Here is a 27,124-nt window from a genome sequence, read left to right on the forward strand (position 1 = left end):
CTAATAAATAATTTCATCTTCTTAGTGTTTATTCCATGGCCCACCATGCAAGTCTTGCCACCAGATTCCTGACTCCAGTGCCCCTCTGTGACCAAGGCAAGATACCAGGCTGCTGACCTTTGTTGTCACCTCAGGATAAAATGTGTTCCTTCTTCACACATGTGGTGAACTCACCCTTCAAGACTGCAATTGCAACTCCATGAAGTGTTTCCTGATCTCCAGAGCAAAGCTGATTTCTCTTCCCTTCCTTTAATTCATCACTGTACCCCTTCCAGCCTCTCCTAAAACACTTTTGGAAATCGTTCACATAGACTTTGGGCTCCTTCACTTTCACAAGGTATTTGAAGACATCACTACATCCCACTGCTTAGTCCGGTACCCAGCATAGTAGAGGCAGCCCTGGAGATATGTTTTGAAAACAAGTTTGGAGACAGTGCACTGATGTTAATATAAAGAATAATATCTTCATCATTAATAACATCAATAATAATAGCAGATAGGAATTTTGAGCATTTACAATGTGGTAAGCCACTTCATATAGTTGTTTTCCCATTTACACAATAGCCCTGTAGAGTAGGTACACTTATCATTCCTACTTTATAGAGCTCAGAAAACTGAGGTAGTCACACAGCTGGTAAGAAGCCAGAATTCCAACCTAGGTTTGTATAACTCACCAAGCCCATAAATAACAAATTCACCTTCTGTGTGGATATCACAAGGCTGACCCCATAAAGATTATATGGTGCAGGATAGTCAAATCTATTCTCTTCTAGTCATAGCTGATGGAGATGATCAGGACACTTTTGTCATCGACTTTGGAAGTAATGTCTGCATCCCTTTCCAGGAGCTACTCTCATATCACTGGAGGAGGGACGAGAGCTGAAACCTACTTTTCTCCCTGCATCTACTCCATCCCCTCAGTTGAGAGGAGAGGTAGGCATTGCAGAGAGGGGAGGGCACTTGCTCAGGTTTACAAAAGGAACTTGTTTGTCTGGGTCAACGACCTCCACCTTCCATTCGGTGGTCTTTGATCTACAACATGACCACTAACCTCATATCTGGTAATCGACGCTTTGTCTTGGGATATGACTCCTTAAAAGAAATTCCCGGTGAGTTAGTATGATTTAGACAAGCTATCACAGCTGATTGAGAAGTTAGGTCTTTCTGTAGAGAGCTACATGTGGCATTTCTTCCAAGGGCCTTTTTACGCTACAGTTCATCTAAATATGTTATACATATCCCTAGTAGATATAACTGTACAAACATATCAACTCGGAATTATAATTTGGCCTCTTGCTCTTTCCTTTTTCAATTTGATGGTGATTCATACTCAGCCAGTCACGTTAGATCTACCAATGGCAGAAACTAATATATTATGAGTGTTGAAAACTGAACTTGGAAGACAGAATTTGCTTCCCAGAGTTCTCCAACCTAATTTATATCAGAAAAAATATCAAATCAGTTTTGGCCAGAATAGAATGAAAAACACCTAACCTGAACTGATGTGTAATAAATGCCTCTCTGGAGCCTCAAGTTGTCTGTCACTAGAAATGAAAATGTGCGTGAGCAAACTCAAAAGTCAAGCCATGGTGGCAGCCTTCACTGCACCTGTGCCTTTAAGGCTGGCCTTCCTCCCAGTTCCCTGAGTGACTCCCTAAGACCTCTTTGGGCACTGCTTGCTCATCACCCCACTGAACCCTGCTGCTACCCCCAAGATTTTCTAGTCTTTCCTTTTTCAGACTCAAGCAAGTCACCTTTTCTCTACACTGAGTTCATATTTCACAGTTCTCTTACTCTTCTCATCTCAAGGCATTTTCCATTCCTCCATCACATCCTAAGAGGCCCATTGAGAGTGTACTTACAACCCAAGAAGTGAGGTTAGAAGCAGTCACACAGGCTAGATGAAAGACCACTGGGTAGAGAGTAGACACTTGAGTCCTTGACCTAGACCTACGATGAATTCCTTTGGTAATTCATCGTAGGTCTTAAAATTATCTTGCTAGTCCCTTAAAATTATCAAGATAAATGTTCTTGGGCTTCCCTGGTGGCGCAGTGGTTGAGAGTCCGCCTGCCGATGCAGGGGACACGGGTTCGTGCCCTGGTCCGGGAAGATCCCACATGCCGCGGAGCGGCTGGGCCCGTGAGTCATGGCCGCTGGGCCTGTGCGTCCGCAGCCTGTGCTCCGCAACGGGAGAGATCACAACGGTGAGAGGCCCGCGTACCGCAAAAAAAAAAAAAAAAGATAAATGTTCTTTCAGAATCTCCTGTGTGCAAATAACATGTTAGCAAACAGAAAGTCAATCAGGTTTCAGAAATTCACACTCTATTTGAAGCCCACATGTTGTCTGTAGATCTGAGGAGCCCTCCAGCCTCAAATTTGCACATCCCACCTTTGGGCTCTAGACCTTTCTATTGCCAAATCCTAATGCCTCCATCCCTTCTTCTCTGAACGCTGATTCCTCCTGGTTCTTGTCAGCAGGTACTAATGTCTTACTTCTGCCTAATAACAAAGTTGCATTCAGTAGGGGCCTTTAGTTCACTTCAGTGCAGCCTGCATTTGAGGTCCTTAAAGGCCACAGTGTGACCCTGGCCAATGAGAAAGATATTCTGAGACTAGTTTGGTAACAGAGCAGGTATCAACAAGTGTTGGGTGAGCTGAACTGAATTGCGTGGTGTGTCTTTTAGTACCTTCCAAGTCAGTCTTTGGCTATTCCACCATCCTGCTGCAGATGGAAAGATAAGATATAGAACAAAAAGCAGACTACACCTAGACATCACCTCAGGAAGGCAACAAGCCCCTCCCTCTGATCAATGGAATCCGCGGCAAGGGAAAGCATTATAACATGTATTCTGCACCTACCACTTTCCAGAAAGTGCTAAGTGCTGTCCAGTGCTGATCGTGCTCAGCTTTCTAATAGGACAGACCATCCTGTGGATTCCAGTGATACCACTGATTCGCAGGTGAAGGTGAGGCTTTGACCTCTTATGTAGCAGTGGAGATCTCACAAAATCATCCGCTTCTCTCCCTCCTCCTTGTGCTGCTTTAGTTTGTTTATCCATCCGTCTATTGAAGGGCATCTTGTTTCCTGCTTTGTGCTTATGAATGAAGCTGCCGTAGATATTCATTTGCAGGCTTTTGTGTGGACATGCGATTTTTTTTAAAAACATCTTTATTGGAGTATAATTGTGTTACATCGTTGTGTTAGTTTCCGCTGTATAACAAAGTGAATCAACTATACATATACATATATCGCCATATCCCCTCCCTCTTGCATCTCCCTCCCACCCTCCCTATCCCATCCCTCTGGGTGGTCACAAAGTACGGAGCTGATCTCCCTGAGCTATGCAGCTGCTTCCCACTAGCTATCTGTTTTGCATTTGGTAGTGTATCTATGTCAGTGCCACTCTATCACTTCGTCCCAGCTTACCGTTCCCCCTCCCTGTGTCCTCAAGTCCATTCTCTACATCTGTGTCTTTATTCCTGGCCTGTCCCTAAGGTTCTTCAGAACCATTTTTTTTAACCCATATATATGTGTTAGCGTACAGTATTCGTTTTTCTCTTTCTGATCTACTTCACTCTGTATGACAGACTCTGGGTCCATCCACCTCACTACAAATAACTCAATTTCATTTCTTTTTATGGCTGAGTAATATTCCATTGTATATATGTGCCACATCTTCTTTATCCATTCATCTGTCAATGGACACTTAGGTTGCTTCCATATCCTGGCAATTGTAAATAGAGCTGAAATGAACATTATGGTACATGACTCTTTTTGAACTACAGTTTTCTCAGGGTATATGCCCAGTAGTGGGATTGCTGGGTCATATGGTAGTTCTATTTTTAGCTTTTTAAGAAACCTCCATACTGTTCTCCATAGTGGCTGTATCAATTTACATTCCCACCAACAGTGCAAGAGGTTCCTTTTTCTCTGCACCCTCTCCAGCATTTATTGTTTGTAGATTTTTTGATGATGGGCATTCTGACCAGTGTGAGATGATATCTCATTGTAGTTTTGATTTGCATTACTCTAATAATTAGTGATGTTGAGCATCCTTTCATGTGTTTGCTGGCAATCTATATATCTTCTTTGGAGAAATATCTATTTAGATCTTCTGCCCAGTTTTGGATTGGGTTGTTTGTTTTTTTGATAATGAGCTACATGAGCTGCTTGTATATTTTGGAGATTAATCCTTTGTCAGTTGCTTCATTTGCAAATATTTTCTCCCATTCTGAGGGTTGTCTTTTCGTCTTGTTTATGGTTTCCTTTGCTGTGCAAAAGATTTTAAGTTTCTTAGGTCCCACTTGCTTCTTTTTGTTTTTATTTCCATTTTTCTAGGAGGTGAGTCAAAAAGAATCTTGCTGTGATTTATGTCATAGAGTGTTCTGCCTGTGTTTTCCTCTGATAGTTTTATAGTGTCTGGCCTTACATTTAGGTCTCTAATCCATTTTGAGTTTATTTTTGTGTATGGTGTTAAGGAATGTTCTAATTTCATTCTTTTACATGCAGCTGTCCAGTTTTCCCAGCACCACTTATTGAAGAGGCTGTCTTTTCTCCATTTATATTCTTGCCTCCTTTATGAAAAATAAGGAGACCATATGTTCATGGGTTTATCTCTGGGCTTTCTATCCTGTTCCATTGATCTATATTTCTGTTTTAGTGCCAGTACCATACTGTCTTCATTACTGTAGCTTTGTAGTATAGTCTGAAGTCAGGGAGCCTAATTCCTCCAGCTCCATTTTTCTTTCTCAAGATTGCTTTGGCTATTCAGGGTCTTTTGTGTTTCCATACAAATTGTGAAATTTTTTGTTCTAGTTCTGTGAAAAATTCCATGATAGTTTGATAGGGATTGCATTGAAACAGTAGATTGGGTAGTATAGTCATTTTCACAATGTTGATTTTTCCAATCCAAGAACATGGTACATCGCTCCATCTGTTTGTATCATCGTTAACATCTTACATCAGTGTCTCATAGTTTTATGCATACAGGTCTTTTGTCTCCTTAGGTAGGTTTATTCCTAGCTATTTTGTTCTTTTTGTTGTAATGGTAAATGGGAGTGTTTCCTTAATTTCTCTTTCAGATTTTTCATCATTAGTGTACAGGAATGCAAGAGATTTCTGTGCATTAATTTTATATCCTACTACTTTACCAAATGCATTGATTAGCTCTGGTAGTTTTCTGGTAGCATCTTTAGGATTCTCTATGTATAGTGTCACGTCATCTGCAAACAGTGACAGTTTTACTTCTTCTTTTCCAATTTGGATTCCGTTTATTTCTTTTTCATCTCTGATGGTTGTGACTAAAACTTCCAGAGTTATGTTGAGTAATAGTGGTGAGAGTGGGCAACCTTGTCTTATACCTGATCTTAGTGGAAATGGTTTCAGTTCTTCACCATTGAGAATGATGTTGGCTGTGGGTTTGGGATATATGGCCTTTATTAGGTTGAGGTAAGTTCCCACTATGCCTACTTTCCAGAGGGTTTTTTTTTAATCATAAATTGGTGTTGAATTTTGTTGAAAGCTTTTTCTACATCTATTGAGATGATCATATGGTTTTTATCCTTGAGCTTGTTAATATGGTGTGTCACATTGATTGATTTGCGTATATTGAAGAATCCTTGCATTCCTGGGATAAACCCCACTTGATCATGGTGTATGATCCTTTTAATGTGCTGTTGGATTCTGTTTGCTTGTATTTTGTTAAGGAGTTTTGCATCCATTTTCATCAGAGATATCAGTGTGTAGTTTTCCTTCTTTGTGACATCTTTGTCTGGTTTTGGTATCAGGGTGATGGTGGCCTCGTAAAATGAGTTTGGGAGTGTTCCTCCCTGTGCTATATTTCGGAAGAGTTTGAGAAGGATAGGTGTTAGCTCTTCGCTAAATGTTTGATAGAATTTGCCTGTGATGCCATCTGGTCCTGGGCTTTTGTTTGTTGGAAGATTTTTAATCACCGTTTCAATTTCAGTGCTTGTGACTGGTCTGTTTATATTTTCTATTTCTTCCTGATTCAGGCTTGGAAGGTCATGCTTTTCTTAGAATGTGTTCATTTCTTCCAGGTTGTCCATTTTATTGGCATATAATTGCTGTAGTAATCTCTCATGATCCTTTGTATTTCTGCAGTGTCAGTTGTTACTTCTTTTTCATTTCTAATTTTATTGATTTCAGTTTTCTCCCTTTTTTTCTTGATGAGTCTGGCTAATGGTTTCTCAATTTTGTTTATCTTCTCAAAGAACCAGCTTTTAGTTTCATTGATCTTTGCTATTGTTTCCTTCATCTCTTTTTCATTTATTTCTGATCTGATCTTTATGATTTCTTTCCTTCTTCTAACTTTGGGGTTTTTTTTTGTTCTTCTTTCTCTAATTGCTTTAGGTGTAAGGTTAAGTTGTTTATTTAAGATGTTTCTTGTTTCTTGAGGTAGGATTGTATTTCTATAAACTTCCCTCTTAGAACTGCTTTTGCTGCATCCCATAGTTTTTGGATCGTCGAGTTTTCATTGTCATTTGTTTCTAGGTATTTTTTGATTTCCTCTTTGATTTCTTCAGTGATTTCTTGGTTATTTAGTAGTGTATTGTTTAGCCTCCATGTGTTTGTATTTTTTACAGTTCTTTTCCTGTAATTGATATCTAGTCTCATAGCATTGTGGTCAGAAGAGATACTTGATACGATTTCAATTTTCTTAAATTTACCAAGGCTTGATTTGTGACCCAAGGTATGATCTATCCTGGAGAATGTTCCATGAGCACTTGAGAAGAAAGTGTATTCTGTTGCTTTTGGATGGAATGTGCTATAAATACCTATTAAGTCCATTTTGTTTAATGTGTCATTTAAAGCTTGTGTTTTCTTACTTATTTTCATTTTTGTTGATTTGTCCATTGGTGAAAGTGGGGTGTTAAAGTCCCTTACTGTTATTGTGTTACTGTCAATTTCCCCTTTATGGCTGTTAGCATTTGTCTTATGTATTGCGGTGCTCCTATGTTGGGTGCGTAAATATTTACAATTGTTATATCTTCTTCTTGGATTGATGTAGTGTCCTTCTTTGTCTCTTGTAATAGTCTTTATTTTGAAGTCTGTTTTGTCTGATGTGAGAATTGCTACTCTAGGTTTCTTTTGATTTCCATTTGCATGGAATATCTTTTTCCATGCCCTCACTTTCAGTCTGTATGTGTCCCTAGGTCTGAAGTGGGTCTCTTGTAGACAGCATATATGGATCTTCTTTTTATATCCATTCAGCGAGTCTGTGTCTTTTGGTTGGAACATTTAATCCATTTGCTTTTAAGGTAATTTTCTATATGTATGTTCCTATTACCATTTTCTTAATTCTTTTGGGTTTGTTATTATAAGTCTTTTCCTTCTCTTGTGTTTCCTGCCTAGAGAAGTTCCTTTAGCATTTGTTGCAAAGCTGGTTGGTGGTGCTGAATTCTCTTAGCTTTTGCTTGTCTGTAAAGATTTTAATTTCTGCATCAAATCTGAATGAGATCCTTGCTGGGTAGAGTAATCTTGGTTGTAGGTTTTTCCCTTTCATCACTTTAAATATGTCCTGCCAGTCCCTTCTGGCTTGCAGAATTTCTGCTGGAAGATCAGCTGCTAACCTTATGGGGATTCCCTTGTATGTTATTTGTTGCTTTTCCCTTGCTGCTTGTAATATTTTTTCTTTGTATTTAATTTTTGATCATTTGATTAATATGTGTCTTAAGGTGTTTCTCCTCGGATTTATCCTATATGGGACTCTCTGTGCTTCCTGGATTTAATTGACTATTTCCTTTCCCATATTATGGAAGTTTTCAACTGTAATCTCTTCAAGTATTTTCTCAGTCCCTTTCTTTTTCTCTTCTTCTTCTGGGACCCTTATAATTTGAATGTTAGTGCCTTTAATGGTGTCCCAGAGGTCTCTGAAACTGTCCTCAATTCTTTTCATTCTTTTTTCTTTTTTCTGCTCTGCAGTAGTTATTTCCACTATTTTATCTTCCAGGTCACTTATCTGTTCTTCTGCCTCAGTTATTCTGCTATTGATTCCTTCTCGAGAATTTTTAATTTCATTTATTGTGTTGTTCATCATTGTTTGTTTGCTCTTTAGTTCTTCTAGTTCCTTGTTGAACATTTCTTGTATTTTCTCCTTTCTATTTCCAAGATTTTGGATCATCTTTACTATCATTTCTCTGAATTCTTTTTCAGGTAGACTGCCTATTTCCTCTTCATTTGTTTCGTCTGGTGGGTTTTTACCTTGCTCCTTCATCTGCTGTGTATTTCTCTGTCTTCTCATTTTGCTTAACTTACTGTGTTTGGGGTCTCTTTTTTGCAGGCTGCAGGCCTGTAGTTTCTGTTGTTTTTGATGTCTGCCCCCAGTGGTTATGTTTGTTTCAGTGGGTTCTGTAGGATTCCTGGTGGAGGGGACTGGTGCCTATGTTCTGGTGGATGAGGCTGGACCTTGTCTTTCTTATGGGCAGGACTGAATCCGCTGGTGTGTTTTGGGGTGTCTGTGAACTTATTATGATTTTAGGCAGCCTCTCTGCTAATGGATGGGGTTGTGTTCCTGTCTTACTAGTTTTTTGGCATGGGGTGTCTGGCACTAGAGCTTGCTGGTCATTGAGTGGAGCTCGGTCTTAGCGTTGAGACAGAGATCTCTCGGGGAGCTCTCACCGCTTGATATTACGTGGGGCTGGGAGGTCTCTGGTGGTCAATGTCTTGAACTCGGCCGTTCCACCTCTGAGGCTCAGGCCTAACACCCGGCCGGAGCTCCAAGACCCTGTCAACCACATGGCTCAGAAGAAAAGGGAGAAAAAAGAAAGAAAGAAAATAATAAAATAAAATAAAGTTATTAAAATTAAAAAATATAGCTTTAAAATAAAAAATTTTAAAAGTACTAAAAAAAAAAGTAGAGAGCAACCAAACCAATAAACAAATCCACCAATAATAACAAGTGCTAAAAACTAAACTAAGATAAACATGTAAATCAGAAACTAGTCAGTCGCATATAGCAAATCCCAAATCTACAGTTGCTCCCAAAGTCCACCGCCTCAATTTGGGATGATTCATTGTCCCTTCAGGTATTCCACAGATGCAGGGTACATCAAGTTGATTGTGGAGATTTAATCCACTACTTCTGAGGTACAGGGAGAAAATTCCCTTTCTCTTCTTTGTTCACACAGCTCTTGGGGTTCAGCTTTGGTTTTGGCCCCGCCTCTGCATGTAGGTTACCGTGTGGCGTCTGTTCTTCATCCAGACAGGAAGGAGTTAAAGGTTAGGGGGCGCTCGCTCACTCAGGCCGGGGAGAGGGATGGGTACAGAATGCAGGGCAAGCCTGCGGTGGCAGAGGCCAGCGTGCAACAGCCTGAGGTGCGCCATGCGTTCTCCCAGGGAAGTTGTCCCTGGATCATGGGACCCTGGCAGTGGTGGGCTGCACAGGCTCCTGGGAGGGGAGGTGTGGATAGTGACCTGTGCTTGCACATAGGCTTATTGGTAGCCACAGCAGCAGCATTAGCATTTCGTGCCTGTCTCTGGTGGTCCACACTAATAGCCATGGCTCGCGCCCCTCTCTGAAGCTCGTTTAGGAGGTGCTCTGAATCTCCTCTCCTCGCGCACCCCGAAACAACGGTCTGTTGCCTCTTAGGCAGTTCCAGACTTTTGCCCAGACTCCCTCCCAGCTAGCTGTGGCGCACTAGCCCCCTTCAGGCTGTGTTTATGCAGCCAACACCAGTCCTCTCCCTGGGATCTGACCTCTGAAGCACAAGCCTCAGCTTCCAGCCCCCACCTGCCCTGGTGGGTGAGCAGACAAGCCTCTCAGGCTGGTGAGTGCTGGTCGGCACCGATCCTCTGTGCGGAAATCTCTCTGCTTTGCCCTCTGCACCTCTGTTGCTGCACTCTCCTCCGTGGCTCCAAAGTTTCCGCCCCACACCCCATCTCCGCCAGTGAAGGGGCTTCCTGGTGTGTTGAAACATTTCCTCCTTCACAGCTCCCTCCCACTGGTGCAGGTCCCATCCCTATTCTTTTGTCTCTGTTTTTTCTTTTTTCTTTTGCCCTACCCAGGTACGTGGCGAGTTTCTTGCCTTTTGGGAAGTCTGAGGTCTTCTGCCAGCATTCAGTACGTGTTCTATAAGAGTTGTTCCACATGTAGATGTATTTTTGATGTATTTGTGGAAAGGAAGGTGATCTCCATGTCTTACCCCTCCGCCATCTTGAAGGTCCTCCTCCTGTGGACATGCGTGTTGAACTCAGTTGAGTAAGTACCTAGGAACGTGATCATTGCTGATTCTTATGTTTAGTTTTGTAAGAAGCTGCCAAAGTGCCTTCCCAAGTGGCTGTACCATTTGTATTCCCACCAACACTGAATGCATTCCTGTTGCTCCTGACTAGCATTCGGTGCTGTCAGTTTTTTGGATTTTAGCCATTCTATTAGGTGTGTAGTGATACTTCAGTATTGTTTTCATTTGCAATTCCCTTGTGACATATGGTGTTGAGCATCTTTTCTTATGCCTATTTTTTAAGTTGAAGTATAGTTCAGTTACAGTGTTGTGTTAGTTTCAGGTGTACAGTAACGTAATTCAGTTTTATATATATATTTTTTTCAGACTTTTTTCCATTATAGGTTATTACAAGATATTGAATATAGTTCCCTGGCTATAGTTCCCTGGTCCTTGTTGTTTATCTACTTTATATACAGTAGCGTGTATCTGTTAATCCATACTCCTAATTTACCCCTCCCCCTGCTTCCCTTTGGTAACCATAAGTTTGTTTTCTGTGTCTGCGAGTCTGTTTTGTAAATAAGTTCATTTGTATCATATTTTTTAGATTCCACATATAAGTGATATCATAGATATTTTTAATCTGTCTCACTTACTTCACTTAGTATGATAATCTCTAGGTCCATCCACATTGCTGCAGATGGCATTATATCATTTTTTATGGCTGAGTAATATTCCATATATGTGTATATATATGTGTGTGTGTGTGTGTGTGTGTGTGTGTGTGTACATACACACACACACACACACACACACACACACACACACACACACCCCACATCTTCTTTATCCACTCATCTGTTGGTGGACACTTAGGTTATTTCCATGTCTTGGCTATTGTAAATAGTGCTGCTATGAACATTGCAGTGCATGTATCTTTTTCAATTAGAGTTTTTGCCTTTTCTGGATACAAGCCCAGGAGTGGGATTGCTGGACCATATGGTAGCTCTATTTTTATTTTTTTAAGGAACCTCCATACTGTTCTCCATAGTGGCTGCACCGATTTACGTTCCCACCAACAGTGTAGGAGGGTTCCCTTTTCTCCACACGCTCTCCAGCATTTGTCATTTATAGAATTTTTGATGATGGCCATTCTGGCTGGGGTGAGATGATACCTCGTTGCAGTTTTGATTTGCATTTCTCTGATAATTAGCGATGTTGAGCATCATTTCATGTGCCTGTTGGCCACCTGTAAGTCTTCTTTGGAGAGGTGCCTATTTAAGTCTTCTGCCCATTTTTTTATTGGGGTTTTGTATATTTTGGAAATTAAGCCCTGGTCTGTTGCATCATTTGCAAGCATTTTCTCCCATTCCGTAGGTTGTCTTTTTCTTTTGTTTATGGTTTCATTTGCTGTGCAAAAGCTTTTAAGTTTGATTAGATCCCATTTATTTATTTTTGCTTTTATTTCTATTGCCTTGGGAGACTCACCTAAGAAAACATTGCTATGATTTATGTCAGAGAATGTTTTGCTTATGTTCTCTTCTAGGAGTTTTATAGTGTGATGTCTTATATTTAAGTCTTTAAGCCAGTTTGAGTTTATTTTTGTGTATGGTATGAGGGTGTGTTCTAACTTCGTTGATTTACAAGAGGCTGTCCAGCTTTCCCAGCACCACTTGCTGAAGAGACTGTCTTTTTCCCATTTTATATTCTTGCCTCCTTTGTTGAAGATTAATTGACTTTAGGTGTGTGGGTTTATTTCTGGACTCTCTATTCTGTTCCATTTATATGTTCTGTTCTGATTTATGTGTCCATTTTTCTGCCAATACCATGCTGTTTTGATTACTGTAGCTTTGTAGTATTGTCTGAAGTCTGAAAGGTTATGCCTCCAGCTTTGTTCTGTTTCCTCAAGATTGCTTTGGCAATTCTGGGTCTGTTTTGATTCCATATAAATTTTAGGATTATTTGTTCTAGTTCTGTGAAAAATATCATGGGTTTCCTATGCCTATTTGCATCTTCTTTGGTAAGGTGTCTGTTCAGATATTTTGTTTGTTTTTCCATTGGAGTATTTGTGTTCATAATGGTGAGTTTTTAAGAGTTTTTTTTATATATTTTGGACTCAAGTCCTTTATCAGAAGTGTTTTGCTAAATATTTTCTGTCAGTCATTGGGTCCTCTATATGATTATTGCATGATTCTAACTAAATAGCATTATGGAAAAGTTCAAACTACAGAGATGGAAAACAGATCAATGGTTACCAGGAGTTGGAGGAAGGCAGATGGATGAATAGTTTATGCACAGGGCCTTTTTAGTGTGGTAAAACTATTCTGTAGGATACTTGTGATGGTTAATTTTATGTATCAACTTGACTAGGCTATGGGGTGCCCAGATATTTGGCCAAATATTATTCTGTGTGTGTCTGTGAAGATGCTTTGGATGGGATGAACAATTGAGTTGGGTAGACTGAGTAAAGCAGATGCCTTCCCTTATATGGGTGGGCCTCTTCCAATCAGTTGAAGGCCTGAGTATAACAAAAAGGCCAATCCTCCCTTGAGTAAGAGGGAATTTGCTACTGTCTGACTGCCTTGAACTAGGGCATCAGTTTTTTCCTGTCTTTAGACTGAAACTGAAACATCAGCTCTTGAGTCTTGAACCTGGAGGCCTTTGGACTCAGACTGGAACAATACCATCAACTTTTCTGAGTCTCAGCCTTGCTGGCTGAAGATATTGGGATTTGTTGGCCTCCATAATTGCATGAGCCAACTTCTTATTTTAAGTATGTATGTATATATAAAATAACATTTTAATTAAGTAATATTTAATATTAATAATATACATTAAAATATATTTTATTGGTTCTGTTGAACCTATACCTATATATCTCTTCCTGGTTCTGTTGAACCCTGAGTCATACAATACTATAATGGTGGGTACATGCTATCATGCATATAGAACTGTACAACACAAAGACTGAATCATGATATAAACTAGTTCACAGTATAAAGTATTTCATAATAATGTGTCAGTATGTGTTAATTACTTATAACAAATGCATCACATTCATCCAAGATGTTAATAGGGAAACTGTGTGTAAGGGAGAGGGCGGATATGGGAACTCTATACTATCTGCTCAATTTTTTTATGAATCTATAACTGTTCTAAAACGTAAAGCCCATTAATTAAAAGAAAGGAGAGTATGCAGATCTTGGTGGTATTTGAGGGAAGTAAGACTGACACGCAGTGGATTTATGGTTGCTGCTGTGAGATGCCAGAAGCAAACTGATAGTTAATTCAGAGAGTAAGAGTGTTTAAGTAGAGGTGGCCAGGTGCAGTGCAGTGCTTCCCAGGAATTTCCAGATTAATTGGTTGGTGATGGTGGAGCTGGTAGTGGAAGTTGTGAGTTTACTATTACATGTGGGTTTGGCATCTGAACCAATTTAAAGTAAAAGTTAAAGGATTAGGTGACTTAAATGGTATTGTGTAACCCCTCAGTCTATCTGCAAGTTTGGAAATGACAGGTAGGTACCCCATCACCAAAAAGAAAAGTAGATTAAGCACACTGAATTCAGATGGTGGTGCAAAATATTTCTTGACTTTCCCCCGATTCACTTGCAGTATAAATAAAGTCTGCGTTGGAGGGCTGTCCAGGGAACTCCTTTCTCCCTGTGTTCTCCAGTGACCCTGCCCTTGAGTCTTTCTGTCTTTATATCCTGTCGAGCCAAGGCTCAGTTCTCTCCTCAGGACCTTCATCTGCATCCAGGAGGAGGGCTGCAAATGCTCCGTGGTCACGCTGAGCCTCCTCTTGGCCATCTATGGTGGGTCTTCAGATGCTGCAGTGTGGATGCCTCTTGGGACTTGGGATACTTTCAGCAAAGCCTCAGTCTCTCTACACTGTCTTATCACAGATACCCTCTTCACTAGGGAGGAGAAGGGGAGGGAAGGAAGACATGAGGATGGAAGGAAACCCTGTCTTGCCGCGTTAGGTAATATTATTATTATCATTATAATTGGTATTGCTGGCACCTAGAACTGTCTGCTGCTTGACTGCTTTTCTGTCTCTGCTCCAGACCCTGGATATCCCAACACTAAACCCTTTTTATTCCTTTGAAGTAGCATGAGTGAGCCTCTGGCCAGGACATCAGCTGTTCTCCAAACCCCCTGATCTTCACACTGTGGGGCAGGGGCTGCTTATGCTGCAGGAGATGAGAAAGAAGCACCATCCAGGTGCAGTTGTGTCCACAGGAGGCAAAAAAAATGGAGAGTTTGATACCCAACATGTCCGATGTTGTCTTTTAATGAGAAATACATAAGGAAGAAGGCAGCTCTGACAGGCCCCTGCAGGGAAGGACCTGGCTGATGGCATGCGGTGTAATTGTTAGGAGCATGCGCAGAACTGACTCGGCAGCTCTGACTGCTGCTGCATCTCTCATCTCCCCCTGCTCCTGCCGTTTCTGCTCCATCCCCAGGCTGAAGGTGAGCCCCCTTCATGAGCAGAGGTCTGGCCAAAAGGCTGGGGCCAGCCCGCCCTTCCAGCATCCCATTTAGACACACCAACCTTGCACATCAAAGGAGGATGAGCAATTTCACTTTCTGCCCTGAAGGCCAAAATAAACAGACATTGTAATGCTAGCCCTTAGGGAGAGAGGGCAGAATCAGGAGCCTTTTAATCCAATTCCTCCATATCAACATTTCAGATCCAGAGGGTCGGACGCCTTTGTTCATAAAAGGTCACAAGAAGAGCATGTTGACTCCAGTAAGCAGTCTCCTGGGTCAGACCGTTCCGGAAGGGTCTGTCTTTGGAGCCATACCACACAATGGCAAGAAACACAGAAAGGGCAAAGAGTTCTCACAGTTCAAAATTCTTTGTCTAATTATCCAGTGCCTACTGTGCCCCGCCAGAATGGGTTCTGAGCTCTGGTCCTGTTTCTGTCTCATACCTGGTAGGTGAGTCCACTCTCTGGGCCCTCAGTTTCCTCATTCTGCAAAGTGTGAGGATGGACTGCACCAGAACAACCACCTACAACTCTGGGTACACTTTGGAAGAACCTGGCAAGCTTTTTTTTTTTTTTTAATTGGAGTATAGTTGATTTACAATGTTGTGCTGGTTTCAGGTGTACAGCAAAGTGAATCTGTTATACATATACATATATCCACTCTTCTTTAGATTCTTTTCCCATTTAGGCCCCCTCAGAATATTGAGTAGAGTTCCCTATGCTATACAGTTAGTCCTTGTTAGTTAATCTATTTTTTATATAGTTGTGTATATATGTCAATCCCAGTCTTCCAATTTATTCTTACCCCCCCTCACCCCCTGGTAACCGTAAGTTTATTTTCTACATCTGTAACTCTATTTCTGTTTTGTAGAGAAGTTCATTTGTACCCCTTTTTTTTAGATCCCACATATAAGTGATATCATATATTTGTCTTTCTCTCTCTGACTCACTTCACTCAGTATGACAATCTCTAGGTCCATCCATGTTGCTGCATATGGCATTATCTCGTTCTTTTTTATGGCTGAGTAATATTCCATTGTATATATGTACCTCATCTTCTTTATCCATTCCTCTCTTGATGGACATTTAGGTTGCTTCCACGTCCTGGCTATTGTAAATAGTGCTGCAATGAACATTGGGGTGCATGTATCTTTTCTAATTATGGTTTTCTCCAGATATGTGAGTGGGCTTTTTATTTTTGGCTTAATGGACACAGATTCCTGGGTCCAATGCCAGGCTTGCTATGTAAAGATGTCTAGGGCTGTGGCCTAGACCCTTGCATATTTAATAAGCTTCCCTGGAGATGCTGAGGCAGCCAGCTGGATACTCAGAAAAAAACATGCTTCACAGCCACTGAACTAAATGATCCTTAAGGGCTCTTTCTCAGATGATTATTTTTAAATATTTAACTATATTTTAATAACAAAATGTAGGCACTTTTCAGAAAAGTGGAGAAAATAGAATTTTTCAATGATAATCATTCTACCAGGCAGAGATCTCTATGTCATTATTTGTCCTTATACAGAGTTTTCTGGGTTTTTCACTTTTGTTGGTTTGCATAATTATAACCACACTACAGATACAAATCTGCATCTTGCTTTTTCTTTTAACATTACCTTATAAACATTTTCCCGTGTTTTATCTGTGTTTTGTAACTAACATTTTTAAAAGTAAATGACATAGTCTGAGAGCATGGTCCCTGGCTTACTTTCTCACTCCCTTCTACTTGGAATTGTCAGCTCCGTGAATTTGAATCACTTGCTCTGTGGCAGAACTCCTCCTCTGAGGGAAATGAGAGCACTAGGTGGGCTGTCTACCCTCCTTCCCTGGCTTGGCAGAAACCTAAACCCATGTTCTGCCCACAGAGTGCCCTACTTTGGCATTTGTGCCAGATGAGGACCAATTCACTGAGTCGGATGCTGCTGAGTGAAACGAGCGTGGATGCCTCTGTATTGCGCTGTGACTCCTCTCCTGAGAATCCTGTATCATTGCTGCTGATGGAACAAGTTAATGGAGAAACTGATGGATCTGACCCAGAAAACATCACCTGATCGCTCCCAGTCAGTTTTCATTTGCTATGGTCTGTTTGAGCACTTAAGGGCTGCAGCGAACTTCAGTCTTAATTGGTGCAATCTCAGGTTTGGGAAGCTCATTCATCGACCCAATCGTGAGCCCCCTCAGACTATAAGTAACAAGCAGAAAACTCAGGGCTAGGCTTTGGGCAGAGAGGATGGTTAGTACCTGGTGGCTCAGGGCATCACTGTTCTCAGTAAGCTTCTCTTCATAGACGCCAGAAGCCAGAGAATCCAGCTACACCACACGTTATTCAAGCAGGAAGCTGAGACTTTTCCTGGGGAAGGGACCTATTTAGGGTCTCACAGTGAGTATGTGGCAGAGCCTGTAAGCAGGATTGGCTGCCTGCCCTTGACACCAGGCTGAGGTGCTGATACAAGGTGTCTGTGCCTGCTCCTCCTTCGGGATGTCCCAAGAGCTCAGGTTGGCTTTGTCACTCCACCATATTCCCCAGCCAACTACTTTGCCTCGAGCCCATGTCAGTATAATGTCCTTATGGTCCTTGCCTTCCCTTCTCTTCCCTTCCCTTCTTTGCTTCTTCCCTCCCTCCCTCCCTTCCTCTTTTCCTTCCATAAGGTTTTTTTTGTTTTGTTTTGTTTTGTTATGCGGGCCTCTCACTGTTGTGGCCTCTCCCGTTGCGGAGCACAGGCTCAGGACGTGCAGGCTCAGCGGCCATGGCTCACGGGCCCAGCCGCTCTGCATTATGTGGGATCTTCCCGGACCGGGGCACGAACCCGCGTCCCCTGCTTCGGCAGGCGGACTCCCAACCACTGTGCCACCAGGGAAGCCCCACAAAGTTTTTTGAACGTTAAGCAAATGTCAAGTACTGTACTGGAGATTCTGTAGGTTCACCAGCTGTTGGGAGTGACAGACTGGTTCACCTGTAAGGCAGTTTCACCCCCAGTGTGATAAAGACTGTGATGGGGCTGTGGAAGCATAGGGAAGGGCACCGATCCCAGACTTTAGAGGGGAGGGGCTTCCTGTAGCAGGTAACCTCTCAGTCAAATCCTGAAGACTGAGTGGGAACGAGCAGAGAGAAGTGTGAAGATGATCGTTCACTCTTGGGGCCACGTGTAAGAAAGCACATGACCCACGTGTGGGCGTGCAAGTCATTCTGCATTTACGGCCCACAGGGTTTGGAGTGATGGAACATGACCTTCTGTGCGAGTGGTGTGCCGTATGCCACTGGTGGAGCCTTGTAAGCAGTAGGTTTCCACTCCAACAGGGGAGAGCTATGGCTCTGTGTGCTTGGGGAAGCGGAGGGGTCTACCTGAGTCCTGAGAGGGAAGGAAGTCTCCTTTGGTTGAGTAACACTGAAGGCTTCTGTAAAGTGCAGAGGTGACCAGGAAGAGGCTGTCGTATTCAGCAGTTCTCACTGGCTGACCTTGCCGCTCTTCCTGTGCTTAATTAGGCGGGCACCCAGCCAGGCACTGAAGTGATAGAACCTAGGAGTGATGGGCTTTGTGGGGAAGAATCAGATATTTCTGGAGGAGAACTTGCCCAGGTGGGACACCACTGTGAAGGTCCCCGGGCAGCTGGGCAGGGAGTCAGCACAAGCAGAAGACGCCCACAGCAAGGACTAACTGAGAAAGAGAGCTGAGAGGACCAGCTTTGCCTTGTCCTGTATCAGCTCTATCCTGAAAGCTGACAGCATCCTTAACTCTGCGCGCAGAGCATCTAGTTTGTTTAAAAGCCAGTGCCATGGGTTTTCTTTCTCATAGCATCTAATTTATTAAAACTCAAGCACCATGGACAAGTCTTTTTTTGTTTGATCATGACAAATGGTGGTCTAAGCCTTTTATAGGAGTAATCTTCTACTCGAGGAGTTTGGATTTCAGTCTTTATAAAATCATCTTCACTTGAGGCATGGGCTAATTCTGGATGATCTCAGCTCTCACTGCCCTCCAAAAATCAGATCTCTGGACATTATCTATTAGTTTTTGCTTTTAAATCTACATTTGTTACTAAACATCTCATAGAGTCATTTCGTAGGCATGCGGTCCAGCTGGTGTCTGTTCTCAGGATAACTTGGGAACAGTCAAGAGACAGACAGCCCAGAATAAACAGGAAGAAGAGAAGAGACCTGCAGTTACTGAGTGGCTCTTTCATGAATTTTATTTAATCTTCCCCACAAGTCTGGGAGATAGGTTTATTTATCCAATTTTCTGGTAGGGAAACTGACATTCAAAAGGGGCTAATGTAGCCTGAGGAGCTGGGGTGAGCAGAAAGCTAAGATGAACCCACTGAACCTTGCCCTTGTATAAAATAATTCCTTTCCCTTGAATGTAGACAGAACCTGTGGATGTGATGGGTCAGAACTGTCCTAATTAGGTTATGTTATGTGGCAAAACGACTGTGCATATGTAATTAAGATTACTTATCAGCTGACTTTGAGTTAATCAGAAGGGAAAACATGCAGGGGGGCCTGACAAATCACGTGACCCTTTAAATCTGTGTGGAGAGGTCAGAGACAGAGGAAGTCAGAGATTAGAAGAACGAGAGAGGCTAGACATGGAGGACACTCTCCACTGCTGGCTGTGAAGCTGGAGAAGGCCATGTGAGAAGGAACACAGGTAGCCTTAGGGGTTGACACATTCCCAGCTGACAGCCAACAATAGAATGGGGCCTCCATCCTACAACCTCAAGGAACTGAATTCTGCCAACAACCACTTGCGCTTGAAAGCCCTGAGCCCCAGAAAAGAACTCAACTCAGCTGAGGCCTGGACTGCCACCCTGTGAAGCTTTGAGCAGAGAACCCAGCTCAGCTGTGTCTGGACTCCTGGCCTACAGAAGCCAGGAGATAATAAACAGCTGTTGTTTAAAACCACCTAGCTTGTGTTAATTGGTTGCACAGCCATAGAAAACGAATAGAGAAGGTGATGGACCAGAATTTAAAGCCAAGGCTGTTAGGACTAAGGCTGGGCTTGTCCCACTGCAGCAGCTACCTCCTCTGCCCTCTACTCCATGGCGGGGAGAAAGTGAGAAGGGCTTATTGGACAATTAAACTCTACAAGTGTTCACTGAGAGGCTTTAGGTGCATAGCCCTGGATTAGGCAGTGGGTTTATAAGATGATTAAGACTCAACAGCATTCCTCAAGGGGCTCACTGTGTAGCGTGAGAGACAAACAAGAGGCAGATGGTGGAAGTGATGTGGGAGAGCCTATGGCAGACAAGCAGCAATGCACTGTGAGAGTTGGACTCAGAGAAGGCTCCAAAGGAAAGGACGCTTTGAGCTTGGACTTGAAGACAGTGTTGGAGGCCACAGCAGACAAAGTGGGAAGTGCATATATGAAACGTGTCAAAGCCAACTGCACACCGAGTGAAACAAAGCAGAAAGGTGAGGTTATCACGAGGGTTTCAGTCCACAAGCCAGGAAACTCAAGGCTGCAAGAGGCAATGAGTTCTGAATTGTTCACAGACTAAGGGATTTTCAAGGGGTAAATGCCAAAGTTCGTGCTTTTTCAGCTGATTGGTCACCTGGTGGTCTTCTTCCTTATTTGCATCAGGTAGCTGAGTCGGGGGAACAAGGAAGTCCAGAGATGGTGTGGACAGACTTGGCGTTTGGGGATCGGCTGGCTTCCTCTGCTGATCTCTGAGAAGAGCTGTAAATTCCTACAACTTATGTTAGGTAAGGTTGAGTTTCATTTTCTTAACGTGCCTGCGTTGGTCTACCGCATTTTGTCCCTGACATAGTGACTCCATTTTAGTTTGGTTCTACAAAAGGGTGACAAGATGGGCAAAAGCAGAGACAGGACACACAATCTATATAAATTCTAATAAGCGGTCCGTCGTGTCTGGACCGTCAGGTGCGTGCAGGGCAGGTGGGGGCTGTAGCTGGGAGTGTGGGTTAGACCAGAGAGGGGCCTTTCATCCTGTGATACAGCGTTCTGGCCATTTCCTCTAGGCGGTTAGAATAATTTCTCTGCCAGCCCTGCCTGCCCAGAGATCTCATAAAAATCAAAAGGCAATTTACTAGATGACATTCTAGACTGCCTTAATATGCATTCAATATCAAAATCTACGGCCTCAAATGGCTGCCATTTCTTTGGTCAACTCCTTTTCACTTAATTTAATCTGGGATTCATTCCACAAACATTTCCTGTGCAGCAACTCTCGCTGACACTGTGTGGGCCCCGGGGGCACAGCAGGGAACCGCAGGAGGCCCTCCCCTCAGGGAGGTGCACTGACCAAGCCTGTGACGGGGGTGAGGGAGGAGTGACAAGGATTAAGAAAGTGTGTCCAGAAGGAGAAGGGAATTTGATTCCTGGGAAGTGAGGGAAGGAAGAGGCCAGAAAGCATCAAAGGCTTCCTTTTCCAAAACACTCTGGAATTCTCTGTGCTCCGAGAATCTGTTGCTTCTGAGGAATAGCTGTCAAGCTTCGGCTGGAAAGTTTATACAGGTTACCAGAACCAGTTCAGAGCTGGCGACCGCGTGCGGCCTCATTGGACACTCAGGGCTGAATTACCGCAAATTCTTTGCCTTCATTGCATAATGGCTTCTTTTCTTTGTTAAAATTTGACATAATGATATCATAGGCAACAAAATATTTCAAGGGGCATTTTGGAAAGGATTTTTTTTTTTTTTTTCCTACAGCAGATTTCTCTTTCCTAGTCTCAAGTTTAAAGTTTTTCAGTCTGTTGTAAAAGGAGTAAAAAATTGGGGTACTTGGATAGGATTGTTTTGTGTCCTGACTGTAGTGGTGGTGGTTTCATGAGTGTCTTAGCTCGGGCTGCCATAACAAAATACCATGGATTGGGCAGCGTAAACAACAGAAATTTACTTTCTCACAGTTCTGGAGGCTGGAAGTCTGAGATCAGGGTGCCAGTTACGGTCAGGTTCTGGTGTGTGCTCTCTTCCTGGCTTGTAGATGGTCACCTTCCCACTGTGTGCTTGCATGTCAGAGGGAGAGAGAGGAAGAGAGACAGAGAGGCAGAGACACAGAGAGTGAGAGATGGAGGCAGAGAGACAGAGCAAGACAGAGAGACAGAGACAGAGAGAGACAGAGACACACAGAGAGAGACAGAAACACAGAGAGAGACAGAGAGAGACAGCTAGAGAGAAAGAGAGGGACTGAGACAGAGAGATGCAGAGAGAGAGAGACAAGTAGAGCAAATAAAGAGAGACAAATAGAGACAGAGACAGAGAGATACAAAGAGAGAGAGACAGACAGAGAGATGAAGAGAGAAAGACAGAAGGAAAAAGAGAGTGCTCTGCTCTCTCTTTTCTTATGAGGAGAATAATCTTATTGTGTCAGGTACTTCATTTAACCTTAATTATCTCCTTGTAGGCCTCATCTCCAAATACAGCCACATTGAGGGGTTAGGGCTTCAACATACGAATTTTGGGTGGACACAATTCAGTCCATAGCAGTCGCTGTATAAATCTGTCAAAACTCATCAATTTCTATGCTTTAATTAAGTACAGTTTATTGTAGATAAACTAAACCTCCATGAAGTTGTTTTAAAATGTATATATAGAAGAAGAAGCTGGAAACAACCAGAACGTGGCCTTTTAGATTTAATACAGACCGTAAATGTCAAGTTAGTCCTTGCTCTAGGATTGAATGACTAAATCGCTTGCTATTCAGGAGAATTGGAGCAGGAGCCCCCCACTTCCCCGAACCGCCATCCCCTAGGCTTATACCTGCCCCTCTGTGACAGAGGACAGGACTGGATGCTGCCTTTGGGCCCACTGAGCACAAGCTGGTTCCTCCTCTTCCTCAGGCAGCATTGGGCACTGGTAACCCCCTGCCCCTCACTTGGCTTGGGGGCTCTCAGAGCCCAGATGAAAGACCAACCTGCCCCTGCTTTTGAGGAGCAGGGCCATTTTCCACCTGTCTTTGAGCATAAGATATTTCCAAAGGGCCCTGGAAGAGCTGTGCAGTGGATGAAGGGTCTCAACCAGTGCTGTCCCCACTACACCAGGACACCCACCACGGCTGCTCCCTTCTAGAGGGTGTCATGCTCCAGCATTTTCTGCCCTTTCTGGGGATCCCCTCATGACACATGCTCTCTGTCTCAGGATCTGCAGACTCAGTGTTCAGATAATGTACTGGTGGACGGTAATGGCTTGCATGACCCAGGGTTGCCTCTGAAGGTAACAGAAGCATTCTGGAGACAGCGTCTGAACCCCAAAGAGTCTTGATGCTTTTTTTCTACCCCTGTCTGAACTCTAGCCCATCTCCCCTGCCATGTCAGGGGGATTCTTCTAAAATGCTAAATGGATCACATCACTGGGCTGATTATAGCCCTTCATTATTCATTCCTTTATCCTTCCAGAAATTATATATCAAGTTTCTGTTGTTCTCAGCATTGGGCATACAGGAGTGAATAAGACATAGTTCCTACCCTCTAGAAAATCACTGTCTAGCAAAGGCAGATAGACTTTTGAATAGGTAAATGTCACAAAGGGCTGTAGGTGCTTTGGAAGAACTGAATATGGGATTTAGCAGAGCCCAAAGGAGGGAGATGTCATTTCTTCCTGGGAAGCAAGAGGGTGTCAAGTAAGGAAAGCTTCAAAGAAAGAGTGACCCCGAGCAAGGTTTTGAAATGAGAGAGTCAAGACATTTCTAGAGAGGAAACTGCATGGAGCAAAGGCATGAAGCAGTGTGTAGACATACTTATCCCCATTTTACTTATAAACGTTGAGGCTCAGACAGGTTAAAAGTTTGCTTATAACTGTACTGTTCAAATTGCTAGAAAGAGCTTCTACCACACATTGTTATAGGGGCTAGGAATACAGCGGAAAACAAATTCAGATGCAAGTACAGGGCTCTCTCCACCACTTAACACTGCAACTCATCTTTTCAAGTTAACAATTCTATCAAGCATCCCTCCTATGCACAAGGCACATTGGGGAACCTGGAAATGAGCTCTGCAATGCTGCCCTCAGAATATAAATGTTATATAGGAGAGGACATGATATACAGACATAAATAATTATGGGGTCCTTTCAACTTTGTAATTTTATCTTGAAAAAAAAATCATTGTTTTGTTTTGCTTGTTTTATTTTCCTGATGCCAAAGTGCAAACATTACAACAAAACAAAAGTATTACTGGCCTGGTACTTAGCACTTGACCAAGGTTTCAATTAATATGTTCTTATGAACAAAATAAAATGAGCTCTGACCCAAAGGCAATTGGGAACTGTTCTATTTGTACTCACACTTAGGCCATGTAACATGAGTTGCCATTCTAAGAAAGGTCAGTCTTTGTAGTTAAGCTGTTGGGTCTGCCATGTAGACTCCTTGTCCTATCTCCTGGAGGGACCTCCGAATCCATAAATGAGAATCAATACTCAATCTACTTTAATGCCGAGAAGCTTTTCGCATGGATGCTTGAGCATCTATTTCTGGCTGTCAGAGGGAAAAGCAATGATTAGATCCAGACAGATAATGTCACCATCCCCCACATGACACTTGGGTGTTAAGTGAAGGTGAATCATGTCACCTCAACTCAAGTCTTTACGTTCCCCTAGGCCCTCCTGGCCTGGGCCAGTGGCATCCAGGATTAATGACGTCCTGGACCATAGCACAAGAAACTTGAACATCACTTCTCTGTATGGGAGAGAGGGTAGGAGACTGAGAATGATTCTTGCTCACTGAAGCCCACCCAAAAGTGCCACCCCCATCCGAATCCCCAAGTAACCAACAAGACTTCTGGAAGCCCTACCTGACCCTACAAGGGATTTAGGTCCCAAATTCCAAAAAGATATGCATATAAAACATGGGACATCGGGCTTCCCTGGTGGCGCAGTGGTTGAGAGTCTGCCTGCTGATGCAGGGGACACGGGTTCGTGCCCCGGTCCGGGAAGATCCCACGTGCTGCGGAGCGGCTGGGCCTGTGAGCCATTGCCACTGAGCCTGCGCGTCCGGAGCCTGTGCTCCACAACAGGAGAGGCCACAACAGTGAGAGGCCCGTGTACCAAAAAAAAAAAAAAAATGGGGCATCAAGGGTAGGTTCTGTTAGAGTTTTTTCAGGGCCAAGAGGTCCAGGAACACTGCCTGCCCATAATGTATTACTTTCCGTATGAATCCCCAAGAGAAGTAATGTACAGGACAAAGGTAAAAGACAGGCTCAGTTTAGTGTTAGGTGGGTCTTTGACCCTGAACCCCAATATAAGAATGACAGTAAATTAGACTGGGCCACATTAGTTGTGCCCACTCTCTAACCCTGTGCCCGTGGCAGACATCACTCATCAATAATGGTACTCTACTATAGCTCCCACACTTAGCCTCAGACTTCTTTTCAATAGAAAGTTTCAAGAAGCCATTCCTAATTCATAAAATTAGTACAAAGATTAAGCCCTTTTGCTTTTTTTTTTTTTTTTTCTAATTTGGACCAGAAGATGAGTGAAACTGCTCTGTACTGTCCCTGTCTTGCTGCTTCCTGCTAGGATCTCCTGCTGTTCTAAGCTTGGCTGCGTACCCACAGATTTCATGCTATTAAGAAGGACGTCACATTCTTGGATTTGGGTCACTAAAACCCTGCCATGTATCTCCTCTCCTTCCTTAACTCCTACCAGCCAATGATAAGAGAGCGTTGTTTTCTATTGATCTTCCTCCATTTGTGTTTTTCCCTCATTCTGAGTTGAGTCACAGCCCTCTGCTTGGGTTGTACTTTTTTCGTCCTCTCCCTGCCAGCTCATATTCTCTAATGGTTTTCATAAAAATCGTATCTTGGAAAGTTTAAACAAAGTCATTTAAACTTTCTCCTTCATTGTTAATAACACAGAGAGTCTTATGTGCCAAATGAGCTGGTACCTCTGACTCCAGTGTCTCTTAATTTATAACTGAAAGTGCTGTCACCCGCTGTCTCGGGGGTGTTTTATGTCCCACCGTCTCATGTTGTCTCTGAGGCTCTTCTTAAATAGTATTACTCTCAGTGAAGCCTGAAACCTTCCTGTCTCTTTTAGAAAACTTTCTCTGCTTGATCTTATCTTCCCTTGGCTTCCCAGGCGGGGCCTAAATCTCCCTTTATTGCCCTTGCACAAAGGGTGGGGAAGATGCTAGTGCATAGGCATAAGTGGCCTCAGTTACTCATAAGCCCAAAGGCTCTTAAGAATTGATAATTTCTTAGTTTCTTAATAATTTCTGCTTCCTATAGAGGATGGAATTCAAATCTGTGTTTCCCTCTAACTCCATTGATTTCACTCTCAGGGAGGTATTAATCTGATTGTTCAGATTCCAATAAGTGACAAGTCTTAAGGGCATAAACAAGCCCTAGTGGACAGACACATTCTCTTTGATTTCATCGCCCTTTTAGCTGGTGAATGTCTATTTTGCCTGATAATAATAAGATTCTCAAGACTTGGGTGCGGGAGCAGTGGTAGGTGGGGAATAGGCAGAATGTCCTCGTGGCATCTTTTATCTAAAATTACTTCAGTTCAACTCAGTCCTCACAAATGTCCAGAGACAAAAAGTATCGTCACTGTCCTTTATCAGAACTGTTAAAATAACTCTTCAGATGTCTCTAATTCTCCAGCCTTGTCTTCTTCTTATACATCCTGCATCCTGAAGCCATGATGATTTTATGCAATGTGAATCTGATCATATCTCTGCGCTTGGAAGGAGGAAACACATTCAGAGCTCAGGAACAAGGACCAGAAAGTGATCTTGCTTAAGGAAGAGTGGCCCCTGCATGCCCACAAGTCGTGGCTTATTAGAGAATTCAGGTTCTGATAAAGGGCTGCATGTACCTCAGCCTCTCCAGGGAAGGCTATTATGGTGAGAAGAAAAATGAAAAGGAACTAGGAAACAATTTTTAAAAATTTAAAAATCTAAGGGTTTTGCAAAATAGGCAAACCCTTGTAGGATGCTACATTCTGATTTTTTTTTAGTAAGTGCGTATGGGGTCTCCTCCCAAGCAGAGAACTCTGGATCTACTTTATTTTTTTTTAATTATTATTTATTTATTTATTTATTTTGGCTGTGCTGGGTCTCCGTTTCTGTGCGAGGGCTTTCTCCAGTTGTGGTGAGTGGGGGCCACTCTTCATCACGGTGCGCGGGCCTCTCACTGTCGCGGCCTCCCTTGTTGCAGAGCACAGGCTCCAGACATGCAGGCTCAGTAGTTGTGGCTCACGGGCCTAGTTGCTCTGTGGCATGTGGGATCTTCCCAGACCAGGGCTCGAACCTGTGTCCCCTGCACTGGCAGGCAGACCCCCAACCACTGCGCCACCAGGGAAGCCCTTGGGTCTACTTTTATATAGGGCTGTAGGCCCCAGCAGTGCAGGCTGGCCTGTTCCCATTTCTGGGTGAAGCCAAAAGCACAGCTTGGCTTCCCTTTTTCCCCTTCCAGGACTCTGGGCCTTATTAAGAAGCAACTCAGATGTACCCAGGTGGGAAGGAGCCTCTGTTCCTTAGCAGTTCATTTGGAAGCAGTC

This window comes from Pseudorca crassidens, chromosome 3, assembly GCF_039906515.1.
Source record: "Pseudorca crassidens isolate mPseCra1 chromosome 3, mPseCra1.hap1, whole genome shotgun sequence".
Lineage (NCBI taxonomy): Eukaryota > Metazoa > Chordata > Mammalia > Artiodactyla > Delphinidae > Pseudorca > Pseudorca crassidens.